We start from the raw sequence: 18,570 nt of genomic DNA, 5'->3' as shown, positions 1-18,570 counted from the left end.
GTATTATAGATCTCTATGCTTTGATGGTATTTTGTTGCTTTGCCTCTACAGGTGTTCTGTGAATCGGGACAAGTGAGAAAGGAGTGGCGAACTCTATCAAAGGAGAGAGGAAACAAGCAAGGAGCCAAGCGAAAGACTGAGGTTGGTGCTTTCTGCTTCTCTCTTATCTATTATCCATAAAGGAAAACACAAGTTGCTTTGAATTGTTTGTTTCTAAGATAGCTACCCATCTTAGTGGGACTAGTAGATCAAATAGCGACACTAGTTTTCGCGGAAACAAAATGGCGACTCCATTGGGGAACGAATAGTTTGTTTGTTTGTTACTGTTGTTTGTTTTATAAACTATAGACGGAGCCTGAAGTTAAGCCAACTAGCCTTCGAACTGCACTTGCTATGCGAGTGCAAAGTAGATCAACACTGCTTCAGTCAATCTCTGGGTTGGTTTATGCACTGAACATCTGACTTGCAAACATCCTAAGTGCCCTGGTGGTAGCTCAATAACCTCATTAGATCATACCCCTATACTTTGTGTTTACTGTCCATCATAAGCCCAGCCTAAATCACTGAACTTAGCTGGAAATTGTGAGTGAAAACCAAGCTCAGTCTCATCCCTGGACCATCGTACTATCTCTCATTGGAAGTCGAGATGCATCGCACCTCCTGTGTGCTGCAGGTGAGATGCATCCCTATTTCCCTTAAGGACAGGTGTGATGATTGAATGAGACAGTTTCCCTCTCTGGATTTTGGTTTTTTCTTCATTGTTTCAGCTTTATTTAGTAGTTTTTCTGCCTATGATCAATATATCATTGTTGAAGCCTTCTTCCTTTACATTATTTAGCCTCCATTTATAAGGAATTGTAAATGTTTTTTTATGTATTTTTCGTCATTTACAGTCCTCCTTTGCAAAAATTAGCTTAATCGAGCTTTCATCTTTTGATTTGAAAGTGTCGTAACTATCGTTTTCAGTCAAGAAAAAGAGCGTCGTAAAGTCTTCCTCTTTTAGATATTAGATTGTACTTTTTCCATTGTATTTGATTTGAATTCTCAATTATTTGAAGTTTCAAAAGCAGTTTTCCATTCGGAATTGAAAGTGTCATCTTAGTCTTCCTTTCGTCTTTTGAAAAGAAATTGTTGAATTGTCGCTTTGAAGAAAAGTAGTTTCAGATCTGTACTTAGTTTTCTTTTTTGCATTCTCACATTAAGGAAACGGAAAAACAAATACATGCATGTGCATTTTCATTTAGACTGCATGCGGAAATTGATTTAGGAAAAGTGCATTTAGTGTGTGCTCTCTGCTCTCTGTTGAAAGAATTGTACTCTTCTTTCCTTAGTAGCTAGGATTTTCATTGCTAAAAGAAAACAAATGACTGTTTATCATTTTAGATTACATATTTAGGAATTTTACATCTACATCATGCAGTGAACCTTGAAAGGCAAACTTCTTAAGAAAGATCAACTATAAAATAAACCCTAATGAACATAAAAACGCTTTGGAACCTAATGCAGAACATCCAGAAGTCTAGGCTAGAGACGTATTCCGGTGTCGTAAAGCTTGGTAACTATCGTTTTCATCATAGGTTGGGTGATTCCTCCTCTTTGATATGAAAAGTGCCAGTACAGACTTGTGCTCCCACATACTGTCGACTATATATTGGGAGACCACAATAGGCTGATATCCTTTATCCTTAGGAAGTCGTGTCTGGCACCCTATTGATCGCAATGCACTAAACATAGCATTCAGGAAGATTGACTGTCGTACGTAAAGTCCTCGATAATTTCTCTTTAATTTACCACTAAGGTTTATATTGTACTTTTGCTATTGGTTTGGTAATCCCTTTGTCTAGATTTCTAGAGTAGTCACTTTCGTTCCTTTTCGACTCCTTAAAAGAAAAGGTCCATCTGAGCACTTTTCACTTCAGGCTCATTAAAAATCGAAGGCGAGTAGATTCACGTTTAGCTTTTTCTCGACTCTTAAAAATTGAAAAAGCAAGTTGTGTCAAAGCATCATAAAATTCATTTAATTCAGAATAACATCACTGTTCCCTCGTTGATCTTAGCTTGAGATAATGGAGTTCACCAATCAAGGATTTCCCCTTAGGGAAAATCCTAGTCCTTTCTCTTCTTGGGGAGATATTGGTGCTCCATACATGGCTACATTGTCCCTTCCAGGACTCACAAATGACCTGCTGGTTTGGCTAGTCTCGACCTCTGTCGTTAAAAACATCGTAATTCCTTAGCAATCAAATCAGCAACCAGATGATACTAGAGTTGCTCCCCCAACTTCTACTTCGTTTTTTCTCCCTCTCCTATTTCCTCTTCACTTGGTGAAACTAGTGATACTAAAAACCGAGTAGCTAAGAAGACGAAGAAAGGGAAGGAGAAGAAGAAGAAGAAGCCAGACATGCAAGGGGGAAACCATGCATCATCCGGCGAAAATCTACACACTGCGCCTTCCAAACCCAAATCTCCATGTGTCATTTGCAAAGGAAACCACTATCATCGAGATTGTCCTTGAATCCTGTAGATCTTGAGAGACTATTCTCCCCACTCGCACAGTCCGGTGTCTTCAACCTCTGTTGATCATGTTGAGATTACACCATCAACTAGTGAAAATGAAGTCAATGGACAAAAAGGAAGATCTAAATTTCCTTGTAGATTGTGTGAAGGCAATCATGCCCTCCACCATTGTCCTTTTCTGGACGAAGCTAAAATAGTCTTGGATAACCATCCTGCTTCACCACAACGACTTCCACCTAGATACAAGAAACTCATCCCAAGTCCATCGCTAGTTGAAAATCTGACTAACGTACCTCTATTATCGGTCGAAACATCTACCATTGAAGTTAAACCCTCTGAGTCCACACCAAACCAAAGTCAACAAGTCGAGATGGCATTCGACCCAGTCTTGCCTTCAAAAGGTCTACCTTCAGATGATACAGTCTCCAAAGAGAATGAGAACGACACTGTTCAAATTCTTTTTGTTAACATAGAGTCTGATGAACATGGGGGCAATCTACCCATTCCTTTACCACAGGAGGGAAGTTCCCCATTTCAAGAGATTCATCTGGTCATTTATTCAGTCCCTCCTCCAAGCAATCTAGTTGTTTCCTTTGATTGGAATCTACTAGCGGGACCCCACCTTCCATCTAATGTACCATTCCGAATCATAGTACAAGCTTATAGAATGATCATGGCTGGTACTATCATAGATGAATGGGCTTCTGTGAGTATCCTTTCCTCAAATGCTTGGAAAGTGCTTGGTTCGCCATTGCTTCTACCTAAGATTTGAAATTTGTCAGGCTTCAATAAAGGAACCAATCGACCGTTAGGGATCCTTTCAAATTTTCCTATAACTTTGAGAAGGAAAACCATTCATTTGAACATGATGGTAGTCCAAGGGCCACTAGATTACAATCTACTCCTTGGGTGTGACTACATTTACAACATGGGAGGTATTGTTTCCTCACTCTTTCGGGTGATGTGTTTCCCGTATGAAGGTAGAATGGTACAACTTGTTGACCAGCTTTCATTCCCTAGTTCAAACAAAGCTACTAGCCAAACACCATACCTAAATGGTCTCTTTACACAAGGAATGTCTCAACAACCCCCAGTTCATCCACCTAATGACCACGAGTGATTCGATGAATGTAACAAAACTCAGGGGGCATCCACCCTGGTCTGCTTCAGCAGGAAAACCCAGATGAAAAGATAGATTTCCTCGTAGGATATATGACCAGTCTGGCACACCCGTCCATTTAGGATATGGGATCATTCTGGAATAGGATCTCCTCGTTGTAGGTTATATGATTGGTCTAAAATGCCATTTCTATATAGGATATGGGATCATTCCGAAACAGGATCTCCTCGAAAGTTATTTGAAAGGTCCAAAACACCATTTCCTTGTAGGTTATGTGATTGGAAGTGCCAACCCACACCATTCACCTTTGTTTATTTCGAAGGACAAAGCCAAGGAAGTGTTTTGTCTGCTCTGTAGATGAAACAATCCTGCTTAAATGCAAGGACTTCCATATGGTAACTTGGAAACTCTACTTTTCTTTATACCTGGGGGCATGCAAACCTTTTTTACGCAAGTGAAAAGCGACCAGCGTAACTCTAACCTCGTAGTATTTTACTAACTCCAACTACTTAGGTTAGGTGATTGGTCTAATCCACCATTCACCTTTTTCGGTTGCCCCGACAAAGCAAAGGAAATGTTTTTTCTAAACTATCCTACCTAACCTCAGTAGTTCATTAACTCTTAGTTCTATAGTTGGTCGTTTCTAGCCTACATACAAAAGGCACCTGAGCAAAGTTTCGCATGGGGCAAGCTCATTAAAAAATGAACCTACTAATAAGAGACATCCTTAAAGATGACTGGTACAAGAAATGTTTCCACAAATTTCAAGCTCATTAAAAAATAAACCTATCACTGAGCACATGTTGGCACAAGGTTCAAGCTCATTAAAAAATAAACCCGCCACTGAGCACATGTTGGCACAAGGTTCAAGCTCATTAAAAATAAACCCGCCTTTCGGTAAATAACCTTTGTGATTGTATTGTTATCAGCCATTTGAGCCTTGGTTGTGTTCTTACTGTCACCTCTACTCTTTTAGCCGATCATACGCCTCCACTTGATCATTTACCCTTTTGAGGAATAGCTGCGATGAGTGATTCTATTAGCCACCCTCATTACACTGCCATGTTTGAGAAGTTTCAAACTTACCTAGAACCAGTTGCTGCCCAAAAATACCACTCATTCCTCAAAAACGAGTCTCTTTTAAGCTCTTTTTAGACTCGTAAAATATGAAAAGATTGCTGAGCTACTGGCCTTTCCAGTTTGTTAAAGTAAAGGGAAGCACCATCCCTCCTCTATATTTTAATATTTTTGGACCTGAGGGATCATTGAACAAATAGATCGAGCACTTGTCTTGTTCGGCTCATTAAAACTATCGAAAAGTCATCCCTTTTGTATTATTTTATACTTTTTCAAACTTAAGGGATTATACCACGGAAAAGAACTACTAGACTTTCCTTTCCGTCTCTTTTCAAACTCTCTAAATATGAAAAGGACCAAGTTATCCTTGTCATTAAACTCATTAAAACAATAGAGACAAACTTGTCCATCCGGGCAAGAGTGAGTTTCACTATCACTAAGCTCGCTAAAACATAGCGATAGGTTTGCCCGAAGTGCAAATTAAGGAAAAGCATATGTTATCCTCCTCAAGCTTGACAAAAATAAAGAAGTACTAGTTAGCAGTGACTGGGGAAAAAGGGAAGAAAACTTGAAGAACTTCATTGGTAGACAGTCACTCTTGAACATGACACTTTCACTCCATCACAATCATTGAGTCAGGTTGGGTTATTCTATTCACCATCACCATTGGTCCTCTGCACCATCCATGGGGCTAATGCTACTGATCCATCAAAGTGTCACCGATATGTTCAAGAGAAGTCACTAAGAGAATTCACCAAACCAGCTAACACCTCATCCACTACAATACCTTCACGCTCCATTTTTCATGACCGCCACTCTGAACCTTGTATCATCAGATCGTTTTCACCTCCATAAAATAATTTGCTTCATTTCATGTTGTAGATGTGGGATTCATTAAGGCCCTCCTATGACTGGTCACTTCTTGTTGACATCAGCTCATTATTCAAGAAGTTGACTTAGGAACAACCCTTTCAGTACTTTGAAGCTTGCATGCCTCAATGGCAAGTTTCTCACTTCCGGCGACAGGTTTACATCAATGACCTTCGACTGAAAGATTTTGCGTGGTGTTCAACATCGACTCATATATTCACACCACGTGAATTTTACTGCAGTACCTTGAGGGTCATTATCATTATCGATGATTCCTCTCATGCCTGTTAATAGCTTACATCATTGGTTGGTAATCAGGCAATGTCTTTCCATGTTCGACTTTAGAACATCTTTTCATGTGGATTGACTTGTACATTGGGTGAAGATTGAACGATTTTGAAGACCCCAGATCTAGTTTCATCCATCTGGGCTGCAATATATTCAGTAAAATAAAGACATCAAATGTACTCCATAGCTGCATAGATGATCATCAATGCTAAGCGATGATGGCTCTACCAGAATCATCAATCTGCCACATAGACAATTGTCTATCTATGTACATGAAAATGAATTTATAAAGCTGAGCATGGGAATGCCTACCTCAGCTAAATAATGAAAATATTATGAAGATAATGTATTGTATTGTATCTTATTACAAGTCACCTTCCAGTTCAAAAAGCTTCGGATCCTCATGATAAAGCATTTCACCCGACATCAGAAGATTTACGACCTCATGATTTAGGGGGCAACTGTTATAGACATATTTGGGCACTACAACCCCAATCACATATGTCAATAAACCAAGGGATCTCAAACCCCTAAGACTTTTGTTTCAAACCCTAAAGGATCAAGGTCAACTGATTACATCATTTCCCAGAAGTTCTCCAGGAAAAACTACTCAGAACTAGTCAAAATTGGAGCATATACACTACTCCATGTTGAAGGTGCGATGCATCTCACCTGTTACACACAAAGGGTGCAATGCATACTAAAAATCCCTTTTTTAGGGTGCAATGAGCGAGATCAGACAAATGGCAAAGGTAGTTTGGTAGGTGGAAACATAGAGAATCTTCTAGAAACTGCTCATATGACACTTGCCTCTCTGAATTCACCCAGGGATGAGTAAGAGATCATGAAATCTCCAAGTGGAACCAAGAACTATCAATGAAATGACACTAATAAAAAACCCAGAAGCTAACTCACCCCCCTGCAAATATCTATATATGGACCCCTCATCCTAGAGATCCAGAGGCTGGAATTTTGTAATTTGTAAGGAAGTGCTGTTGGTTTCTCTTTGAGACATTGTATTGTTGGGTGATTTTGCTTTTCATGAGGTGAAGAGGGCTTCCATGCTGGGAGGATGATGCTGGATCAGACAATTGGGTTGTAATCCTCTCTTCTACTTCTACTATCAATAAAGCTATTTGAGTTTTGCTCCATATACTTGTGTACTTGTAAATCTTGTATTTGTGAATGCAATTGTATCGTTATGTACTTCTAATTCTACATTGTTTATGGTATTATAGATCTCTATTCTTTGATGGTATTTTGTTGCTTTGCCTCTACAGGTGTTCTTTGAAGCGGGACAAGTGATAAAGGAGTGGCGAACTCTATCAAAGGATAGAGGAAACAAGCAAGGAGCCAAGCAAAAGACTGAGGTTGGTGCTCTCTGCTTCTCTCTTATTTATTATGCATAAAGGAAAACACAAGTTGCTTTGAATTGTTTGTTTCTAAGATAGCTACCTGTCATAGTGGGACTAGCAGATCAAATAGCGACACTAGTTTTCCTGGAAACACTATTACCAGGTCCCCTTTAGTGACCTTCCAAGTTTTATCTGTAAAATTAGTTACACAACCTTCACTTCCAAACTACCCTATTGAAATTAGATTTTTCTTCATATTTGGAAGATGCCTTCCCTCCTTCAATAGTCATTGGTTTCCATTCTATTATTTTATGAAAAATTTACCCATTCCAATGCTTTTACATGGTTTATCATCACCCAAATGAACATGTCCATAATCTCCTTGAACATAATCACGTAAAGGTTTCCTATCAGGTGTGGCATGGAATGATTCCCCTGAATCTACCACCCATGCATCAATAATATTTTCTAATGAAATAATCAAACCATCTTGCAACACATCACCTATCACATTCAGGTTTATGGTCACCCTCAAAACCATAGCAAACACCTCACTATATATGAGGGATTTTGGACATGTTCATTTGGGTGATGATAAACCTTAATGGTTCACCTTTTCTTGGTGGTACATCCTACCCATGAAGTTCGAGACTCATGGGAAGTACCTCTAATATTACCAATGAATAGGGAAATGAAGATAGGGACCATAGTACAACCGATGGATGCATCATGTACTACCGTACTCCCTATATTAGGATGTTTGATATTTATCTGGGATTAGTTGAGACTGATTTCGGGTTAGTGGAGAGTGGTATGATACACTCTCGATTATTGGATACTGACTTTGGATCAATGGAGAGTGATAAGACACATTCTCAATCATTTCTTCTTCATTATATCTTCATGGTTCAGCAGAGCAGAGAAGAGCATAGTAGGGTATAATATAGATTTCAAAGATGGTACAAATTGACAGATGGTTTGGTAGGTGGAGTTCTCCCTAGCTGAGAGGGAGTGTTAAATTTGAAAAATAAGGCCAAACTCCACCTTTGGCAAATCATATGATGCAAAAGATATTTTTATTGGATTCCTCTTTCTGAGAGATGTAGGACTGATCTAAATATCATCTCATTCTGACATGTACAAATGGAATTATGAATTTATTTCTATTATGGAAAAATTATCAAGGTCAGCCAACAAATGTATGTAGGCTCAGAAGCCCAAAAGACATGTCTTTTCATCATCAACATTGCATATAAATAGATTAGGTGAATCTACCTCATTTGGACATCATTCATTCTCACACATATCTCTCTCATCATTTGATTGGGCCGTACAACTTCAAGGCAATCTTCTTGTCCTCCACATGTGCGTAGTTTGAGTGTGATTTTTCTTTTGGGTGTTGACCAAATTGCATGAAAGTTTGACCAGTGTTGAGTGAGTTTGACTATGTTTTTCTTGGGAAATATTCTATTTGGGCAAGCTGCATTTCTGGGCACAAAAATTAAGGCATTTAGAGTTCTTTGACCAGCGTTGACTGCTGCAAGTTTAACCATGGGTTTGACTCTGCATTGACTAAGTTTGATCGATATTTTTGAGACTGTTTTGGGCTGATTCGAACTATCCTTGGAGGCCAAGTTGACTAGTTTTGACTGAGCTGATTTGGATGAGATATTCTACCACATTGACCAGCATTAACTTTTTGGTTAGGGCATCATGTTGACTGATATTTGACTGGATAGATTTTGGTTGTGTTGGGCAAATAAATTTGTATATTGTACTCTCTCTCTCTACTAAACTTTTAAAGAATAATAAGAAGATTTGATTAAAGGGTTTCCCCCACATTGGGGATTTTCCCTGGCATCCGCCGAATATTGTGTCCTCTTGTCTTGGCTTGTCTTCTGGTTATTGTTTATGCTCTATCTGCATTTTACTATTATGTTAATGTGATTTCTAATCTAGAAATTGATATTAGGCTAATAAATTTGAAGTAAAATTGCTCTTAAGCATAGAACATACCATTGTTATCTAAAATTAACATAAATCCATACATATATGCATGCTCACTAGGATGAAATGTTTATCTGTCCCACTCATGTTCACATTATCATTACCTGAATTCATGTGAAGAATATGAGAGGGCTCATGAGGCTTAATTTGAGGCTTCCCACAGTCTCCAGCCTGCGCAACCAACAAATAACATGAATGACGAATAATTCATCCAAGGGAATATTGGGAAAAAAATAGAATAAATAGTTAAATGATGAAACATGTTATATTTGAAATGGTTTAGAATTGAAATCACAGTTGTCTCTTCCAACATAGAGAAACACTGATCCACGTCATATTTTCAAACACTACCAATTAATCCAGGACAAATCACCAAAGCCACATGCCTTAGGTCACTTCCACCCACATATAGGGAATGGTATGAAAACAAAATAAAAGAAAAATATATTTTCAACTGCTGCATCCCTCAAAATAGTCATTACTCACAAGATACAACTCAATTAACTATGTTGAATCAGTAGCATGTCTTACTATGAAAGTTCCTTGAGTTCTAAGTTTGGAAGGAGTTGCTAGTGTTTGTAATGTCTTTTTATGTTGTACGTTTTAATTCTTAAGTGTGTTTGTGTGAGATGTTATTGTTTTCCCAGATGCGGTAACAATGATTTACTAGGACTTTAGGGAGGATTTGGCTACTAACATTGATCATACTTTTGTGCATCCTATGCTTGCATAATGAGGTGCATAAGTGTAGTTGGGCTTACAACTATATGTATCAATACAGAAGGTATTATATTTGAGTTCAGAGTGAATGATCTATTTGTCTGTGAACCTATATCAGTTATCTAGGTCTCTTTTCTTTCTCCACTCTCTTCCTCACATACAAATGGAATCCTTAGATTTAAATTAATATCTATACATTTTAGCCTATTGTGAAGGACTACAAGTTTTTTTGTGGGAAGCGGAATGTCATGCCAAGTATTGAGAGTAGATCATTTTTTAAAGGGGACCTCTAACAATGTCTCTTTGAAAGGGAGGATCATGATAGTATTGGAGGATAATGGGGTGGGAGATTTGATTAAAAATGAAATTCCATCACCACAATATCCCCAATAGTTGGCCCAACACAATAAGAATGACATCAAGGCCAATTTGATACAAATTTAATCAAATTAAATTTTTGATAAATATTGATTTTTAATTTTATCATGGAAAAAGTTTTGGATTCACGTAAAATCTACACTTATTATGTGTATTGCAGATGTGGATTTAAAAAGCAGAATATGATGAGTCTGGCCCCTCAATTGTTCACAAGAAGTGCTTCCAGAATATTGGACATTTGGTACTTCTATCTAGGAGGAGAACATGATGCATATGTCTTGGTAGTTTTAAGTTCAATGGAGGACTAGCATTTCAAAGAGAGGATTTCTTTGTTTATTTGTGCACTAACGTTCTTGAGTCAGAGTTGGGTCTTTAGTTGTTCATTGTGTTGGATTCATGAAATAATTTGAGCCCGTGCTAAAGGATTTCATTAGAATCCTTACATTAGCGAAATTCAAGCTGTGCTAGTATTTTCCACCCTATTGTGCTTGATTCATTATATTTTCTTACATATATTCATACAGATTAGGAAATATTTAGCATGTGTGAAATGTCTCTGCATGATTGTGATCATTGTAAGAGGATGAGCTGTTACCATGTTGTTGAAAACTTGTTGCATGTTTTGTTTTCAATTTCTTCGCAGACCTGTAGCTTTGAGCATAATATTTACTTCTGACATCCTAACATTCTTAAAAATGACTTCTCAAACTCTGTTTAATCAAAGAAATGCATCCCAACTAAATCAGTGTATAGCCATCATATAGAATTCATTTCTTATCGCTTTGAGAGATTGGCACAAAAAAATTAATGAACAGATGGGTCATTTTAAATACATCTTAAGAGAAGAAGAAATGGATTCAACGACCATCATATAAAATCAAAATAAACTAGATCTTGTGAATCATTGAAAAGCTAGACACACCTATACTAAATCTAACGAACTACCTTGTGATAGAGATCAATGATAAGTACCTTATTCCACTATAATTTCTATTTCATTTGGTAGCCCATGGAAATTAATGTGAACAACATCAGGATTACCAATAGATCTGCCCATGTCAAGTGTTCTTCTATGGATCTGCCCAAAGATAGAATATAGTCAGAGATTGATGCATTACAAGAGAACATTTTGGTGTACAACATGAAGTTGAACATAGCCAGTCTCTTTAATTTCAAGAGTTGTACATGTATTAATGGATTAATAACTTATTAAAACATTGGTTGTGTACTAGTCACCTATAAGCAGAGTGATATCACCATTCAGTGGGGGGAATGGAACAGGAATCATGGCTTGTTGGCTACATTTAGTCCTCCAAAGCCCCCTATAGCTTTCTGCAGATAAAATGATGGAAAGTAATAGCAGCTACCTATCCAGTCCTTCACTTGGAACTTGTACATAAAGTTATTTCCTGGTGATATAGGGAAGTTTGTGCCAGGTACTCCATCTTGCTATGAATTTCTCCAGTATTCAGTGGTCTGTGATCTTCTATAATAGCTGGGGCCTAACTAGGAATGTGCATGTATTGTTTGATGTGTTCTACAAAAACAATGTAGTTTGCAAGTGTACGTTGGTTTTGTATACTTTTAACAAATGATTTGTTCAATGATAGACCATAAGAGAAGGCAATTCCAACGAAACTTGCACCAATTCAAATGGTTAGGAATGATCATGTTATACATAAAAACATTCATTAACAGCAGAAAACACCCACAGTTGACATTTAGTTTCATTGTTCATACTAGGATTGAAGTTGTCCTGTGGGAGTAGAACCATAGAAAGATGAGAGGAGAGAAGAACAAGTGCATTTAACACCTCTAGATGTTGAATCAACCATTCAATGGCTCAGAAACTGTGGAAAATGGGGCTTGAAATTTTGTCAATAAGGCCTAAGTTCTTCGTCAAGAACTAATCCTCAACACTGAAAGCCCTAATGGTCATTGTTCCTACTATGGACTCGCCAAAATGATTTGAAATGGGTGATTTTTTTGTACCATTTATTTTCAAGAGTTCTTTAGTAGAAGAAAAATAGTCTTCTCAAATACCACGACCTTGTCTCCTGAATTGTGCATCATTAGCATGTTAGCACCCTCATTCTTCCCGCCACTCTCCATAGAGGTAGTGAGTTGAATCTTCCTTCTGACTATAACCAAGGGCTTGACCTACTATGGGTCGCGGGTTCGATTTTCACTATCACCGCCATGGTCCCATTAAGGTGGGAGGAGTGACCTCAAGTCTATTATTGGCAAGACCCAACGTATGCCATATTCTTTGAAGGGATTTTGAATGAGACTAAGACTGGAATTTGAGCCATGTTATCACAACGATTATTGTGATACCAATCCCCAGCAAGACATCATGCTCTGCAAGGGCTATGCAAATTATTCCCCGAGATATTTAGTGTTCATGGGACTCCATCTTACATTCTTATTGTTACAGTACTTTATGTTGTATCCTCCCTCAAATTTTTGAATTTAATTTCTCCTTCATACTAAATTAGGGCACAAGTTTTTGAAGCTATCAAACTGTCGTCTGATGGGACTATCTTTTTGTTGGCTTTGAAAAATAATGTTCACCTTTTTTATTTGTTCTATTTTGTTATGATCTTAACCTGCAAAGTAATACCGAACATAGAATATGCGAAGAAAAGATACCCAGACACAGAATATGCGAAGAAAATATACCCAGAACACAGAATAGCAATGATTTTATTACTCAGAGAGAAATGTTCACAGGCCTCTTCGAGGGGGCAACCTCCAATAGAGCAGAGCTCGATTACAAAACAAGAGACGATACTCCTCGCAGGGAGTCTCCATCCTTTATATATGACTCATACGTGCAATACCACGGGCCAATACCATGGGTTTTATTAATACCATCTATCTAATACTACCGCCCCTTTACCATCTATCTAATATTACCGCCCATTTGCAACTAACTGTGGTCTCGTCATTAATTGTGGGTTAACCACTTACAAATATTAATATGGGCTTTATTGACTCTTGACTATGACGTGATCCCATGACATAAATAAGGGGGTTAGGGTGGGACTCTAACATGCCCTCCCCCTTAAGACTAGCCTTGTCCTCAAGGCTGAAGCTGCGGAAACTGCTGAAGAATAGTGGCTGGTTCCCAAGTTGCATCTTCCGGAGAGGTGTCTTTCCATTTGACGAGGACCTCCTTAATCATGCGGCCGCGCAGGTGCTTGTCTCGTGTGTCTAGAACCTGTTCAAGTTGAAGCCAGATTGACCCTTCTTCGTCCAATTCAGGTAGACTGGTTTGAACTCGGCAATTGTTCCCAAGCACTTTCTTGAGGCACGATACATGGAAAACTGGGTGGATTTTTGCTGTAGGTGGCAAAGACAACTTGTAAGCCACTTCTCCAATGCGCTGAAGTACTTGGTATGGTCCGTAGAATTTTGGAGAGAGCTTTTGACAACCCTTGTCTTTCAGTGATGTTTGCTTATATGGTTGCAGCCTCAAAAAGACCTGATCCCCTTCTTGAAATTGGCGCTCTGAGCGATGTTGGTCAGCCTGTTGCTTCATACGGTTCTGAGCTTGATGAAGATTCTCGCGCAGATGGGCGAGCATGGTTGCGCGGTGTTGTAGGAGTTGATCCACGGCTTGTACTTTGGACCACCCTGTGAGATAAGAAGTAGCGAAGGCGGAAGTTGACCATAGACTGCTTCATAGGGAGTCATTTTGGTGGTGGCATGATAGTTGGTGTTATACCACCATTCCGCCAGAGGTAACCACTGTACCCAAAGGTGTTGCTTTTCTGAAGTGAAACACCTAAGGTAGGTTTCTAGACATTTGTTGACGGCTTCGGTTTGACCATCTGTTTGCAGATAATATGAAGTACTGAGTTTGAGTTGAGTGCCTTGTATTCTGAAGAGCTCCTGCCAAAAATTACTGGTGAAGGTTGGGTCGCGGTCGGACACAATAGAAGTGGGCATGCCATGCAATTTGAAGATCTGATCCATGAAAGTTTGAGCAACCAAAGTTGGTGTAAATGGTTGGGGTAGGGTGCAGAAATGATCATACTTCGACAGTCGGTCCACAACCACCATGATGACTGACTTGTTCCTAGACTTTGGAATACCTGTAATGAAATCCATGGAGACCTCCGTCCAAATTGACGCCGGAATGGGCAATGGTTGTAATGTGCCTGGTGTGTTGATGGTTTCCCCTTTGTGGTGTTGACAGACGTCACATTCTGCTACGAAAGTAAGGATGTCCTGTTTCATGCCGGTCCAAAAAAATGATCTTCTGGTGCGAGCATACGTCTTCTGAAAGCCCGAATGTCCTACAATGGGAGATGAGTGCAATTATGCCAAAATGCGACTTTTGAGGGTGGATGTTGGTGATATTACGACTCTGTCCTTGTAGCGAAGAATATCATTCTGCCACGAGTAGCCCTTGCTGGAATTAGGATCTACCTGCAATTGAGAAATGAGTTGGGAGAGCCCTGGATGTGAAAACCATTCCCTGTGAGCCTCTTCAATCCAATCTGGAATGGGGAGGGAAATTGTGAGCAGAGTACTTTCCTCCTCAAATTGGTGCGACAATGCATCTGCTACACTGTTGTCTTTCCCTTTCTTGTAAATGATCTCATAATCATATCCCAGCATTTTGGCTAACCATTTATTTTGTTGTGGGGAAGATAGGCGTTGCTCCAAAAAATATTTAAGACTGTGATGATCTGTGCAGATTTGGAAACTTCGCCCCAACAAGTAAGGTCGCCAAGTCTCGACTGCATGTAAGATGGCCATCATTTCCTTCTCGTAGGTAGATTGGCCCAGATTCCTCCCACTTAGTTATTGGCTGGTGAAGGCCAATGGTCGCCCTTCCTGCATTAAGACCGCTCCAATACCTATTCCCGAAGCATCACATTCAATGACAAATGATTTGGTGAAGTCCGGTAGTGTTAAGACGGGAGTGGAACACATGGCGGTTTTGAGAGCGGTAAATACCTATTGTGCTTCCTCGTTCCAGAAGAAGGAATTTTTCTTTAGGAGTTGCGTTAGGGGCTTCGATATGCGGACATAGTTGCGGACAAATTTACAATAATAGCCTGTGAGACCCAAAAATCCTCTCAAGCTTTTCAAGATCTTAGGTTGAGGCCATTCTTGCATTGCCTGGATCTTTTTGGGGTCCACCTTGACACCTTCACGCCCCACAATGTGGCCCAAATACTCAACTTCTTCCATGCCAAACGAACACTTAGACATCTTGACAAATAATTTATGCGTGCGGAGTAGTTGCAAGAGTAGATCTACATGCTGAAGATGTGCCGCCCAAGTGCCACTATAGATGAGGATGTCATCGAAGAAGACAAGGACAAATTTTTTGAGATATGGTTTGAGGAGGTGATTCATAAGGCTCTGAAAATTAGAGGGGGAATTACAGAGATCAAATGGCATGACCAGGAACTCATAATGGCCTTCATGAGTTCTGAAAGCCGTCTTGGGAATGTCGACTTCCTTCATACGAATTTGGTGGTAGCCTGAGCGAAGATCCAACTTAGTGAAGAATTGAACCCCATTGAGTTCGTCCAGCAAATCGTCAACCACCGGGATGGGAAATTTATCTTTGACTGTTAACTTATTGAGGGCCTTGAAGTCGGGACACATCCGCCACTCCCCATCTTTCTTGAGGACCATGACCACTGGGGATGAATAAGGACTAATGCTGGGACGAATGACACCTGCTTCCAACAATTCCTTGATGATTTTTTCTATTTCATTCTTTTGGGTGAACGGATATCTGTATGGCCGCACATTTGGGGGTTGGGCCCCTAGAACCAATGTGATGCTATGATCATGTTCCCCTCGCGAGGGTGGAAGCTCATGAGGCTTGTCAAAGACCGTCCGATGTTTATTTAAAATCTGTTGCATCTCAGGATGAATTGGCAGAGACATGGTGTCAACTACCTGGATGGCATTAAATTGAGCTACCACTCCATGATGGCCCTTTTTTAACAATTTTTCCATCCTATGCGAGCTGATGATAGAGGGGGCCCCCGCCTGTAGTCCACGGAGGGTATGTCTGGAGTTGTTCAGCTTAAAACTCATATATAACTCCTGGAAATCCATTGTGATTGGCCCAAGAGTGCGGAGCCATTCCGCGCCTAGGACAATGTCGCAACCCCCCATGTGTATTGCAAACATGTGGGTTTTCAATTGATAATCCCCCATTTGAAGTTTGACATTTTCACAGCGACCTTCACATTTCATTGTGCCCCCATCTGCAATCTGGACTTGAAAGTTAGAAACTGCCCTGACGAAACAATGTGCTGCTTTAGCGATCTTTTGATGGATGAAATTATGGGTACTTCCACTATCAATCAAGACTACTACTGGGCGATGTTTAAGAAAACCCCTGATTTTGAGAGTTTGAGGGGAAGAAATTCCTGCCAATGCATTTAGTGAAATAATTGGTTCATCAGATACAATCTCCTTTTGGTTATGTTCTTCGATCGCCTCTGGTTCGTCAAGTGGTGGATCTTCGTCGGTGGAGCTGTAGTCAGTGGCATCTATTTGAAAAAACTTGGGCTCTTTGCATTTATGACCCGGGGAATATTTTTCATCACAGTAGTAACATAGTCCTTGCTTCCTTCTTTCGGCCATTTCTGCAGGTGACACCTTTTGAATCTTAAGTGTCTGAGTCGTATTGGGAGCCTGTGAGGGACGACCTTTAGCAGGGAAGTTGGGGCGGCTAGATTGGGCTGTTAATGCACGTTCCACCTTACGAGCTACCTCACAAGCCTTTGTCCATGTGGGAGGGTGGTGGAGTAGAACCTGAGCTTTGATGGCTTCTTTAAGACCGTTGATAAAGCATTCCATGTAGAACTCATCTGTGAGACCCCTAGTGTGGAAGGCTAAGGCTTCAAAAGCAGTAATATATTCCTCCATTGTACCCATCTATCGGAGCTTAGTGAGACACCCCAAAAAAGAGTCTTCCTGTTCAAAGCGACTTTGAAGAGCTTTGGCAAATTGGGCCCAATTCTGAAAATGTCCATTGCAACACTGATGCCATTCCTTCCATTGCCATCGTTCATTGTCCAAGTACATGGTGCCCACCATAAGCTTAGTCCCCTCATCTATGATATGATTCAATTGGAAATACTGCTCCATTTGTGCTAGCCATGCGGATGTGTGAGAACCGTCAAATTTATGCATATCCAACTTGGGAGGTCGCTGACTGGGTGGTGGATGAGTGTGCCAGACATGATGAGAGTGGCTAGACTCACCCTCATGGTATTCATGGCCATTATATGCCTCCTCGTGGGCTGGCTCCTTGCCCTTTGGGAGTGCATCATGTATCTGGAGACTTATTCCTTTAAGCTCAAGTTCGATATTCTTCACCGCAGTTTGGAGGGAGTTCACATGGTCTTCAATTTTGTCTATCCTTTCATTGGCCATCGCTTGAGCGTGAGTTTCTACCATACACCAACCTGATGAAAAATTGGGACCGCCTAAAAAATTTTTACTAAGAAATTGAATGGTACCACCTTGCTCAGCTTGTCGTCCTGATTCTGATGGGCTAGGTCACCAATAAGCGCCCCGGAAGGTACCCTTTTTTTTTTTTTTTTTGGAAAACTCCTAACGGAGTTTTACTCCTTCCTGATCAATACTGTAGTCGCCAAATCCTCAGAATGTCAATGCCACCAAAAGTCCTGCGAAAATTATATCCAGGGACAGGAATCCTTCACAACTACTCCGATCTGGTGGATCTGAGAGATCTGAATGGTGGAACAACTGCTGCTGCTGATCTGATGGAGCTGCGGGACTGATGTCGGCTGCTGCTGCACTTGCTGATCTGGAATAGGTGATGTGTGATCCCCCGATAGAAAGGGAACTATGGTCTTGAGGAGTGTCAGGTGCTACAGATCGCAATATACATAAGGGTCTGACAGTAGTACTCGGCCCAATGTTTCAGGGCTCTAACTAAGGAGGATCGACCGTACCCTTAGCCGTACAACCCGACTACCCTATCGTACGGGCAAGTAATCTCTCTGAGTGCTGTTCTCAGTGTACTGTAGCCACAAGACGGTCGAAGGTTTATCTATGGCGAGGCTTCAAGGGAGCTAGGGGGCTTCCTATATACCCAGAGGGTACGTGGAAGACAGTCCGTGCGCGGTTCTGTCTAATGTGCTACTACTCGAAGGGGTACCCACAGGGGTTACAAGGGAGTCCAACAGACGTGACCACCTCTTGTATTTCCTGCGTGCATGCCTC

This window comes from Pinus tabuliformis, chromosome 5_2, assembly GCF_031772625.1.
Source record: "Pinus tabuliformis cultivar Carrire ecotype Pingquan chromosome 5_2, CPIR1, whole genome shotgun sequence".
Taxonomy (NCBI): Eukaryota; Viridiplantae; Streptophyta; class Pinopsida; order Pinales; family Pinaceae; genus Pinus; species Pinus tabuliformis.
Note: the sequence above shows the minus strand (reverse complement) of the source record.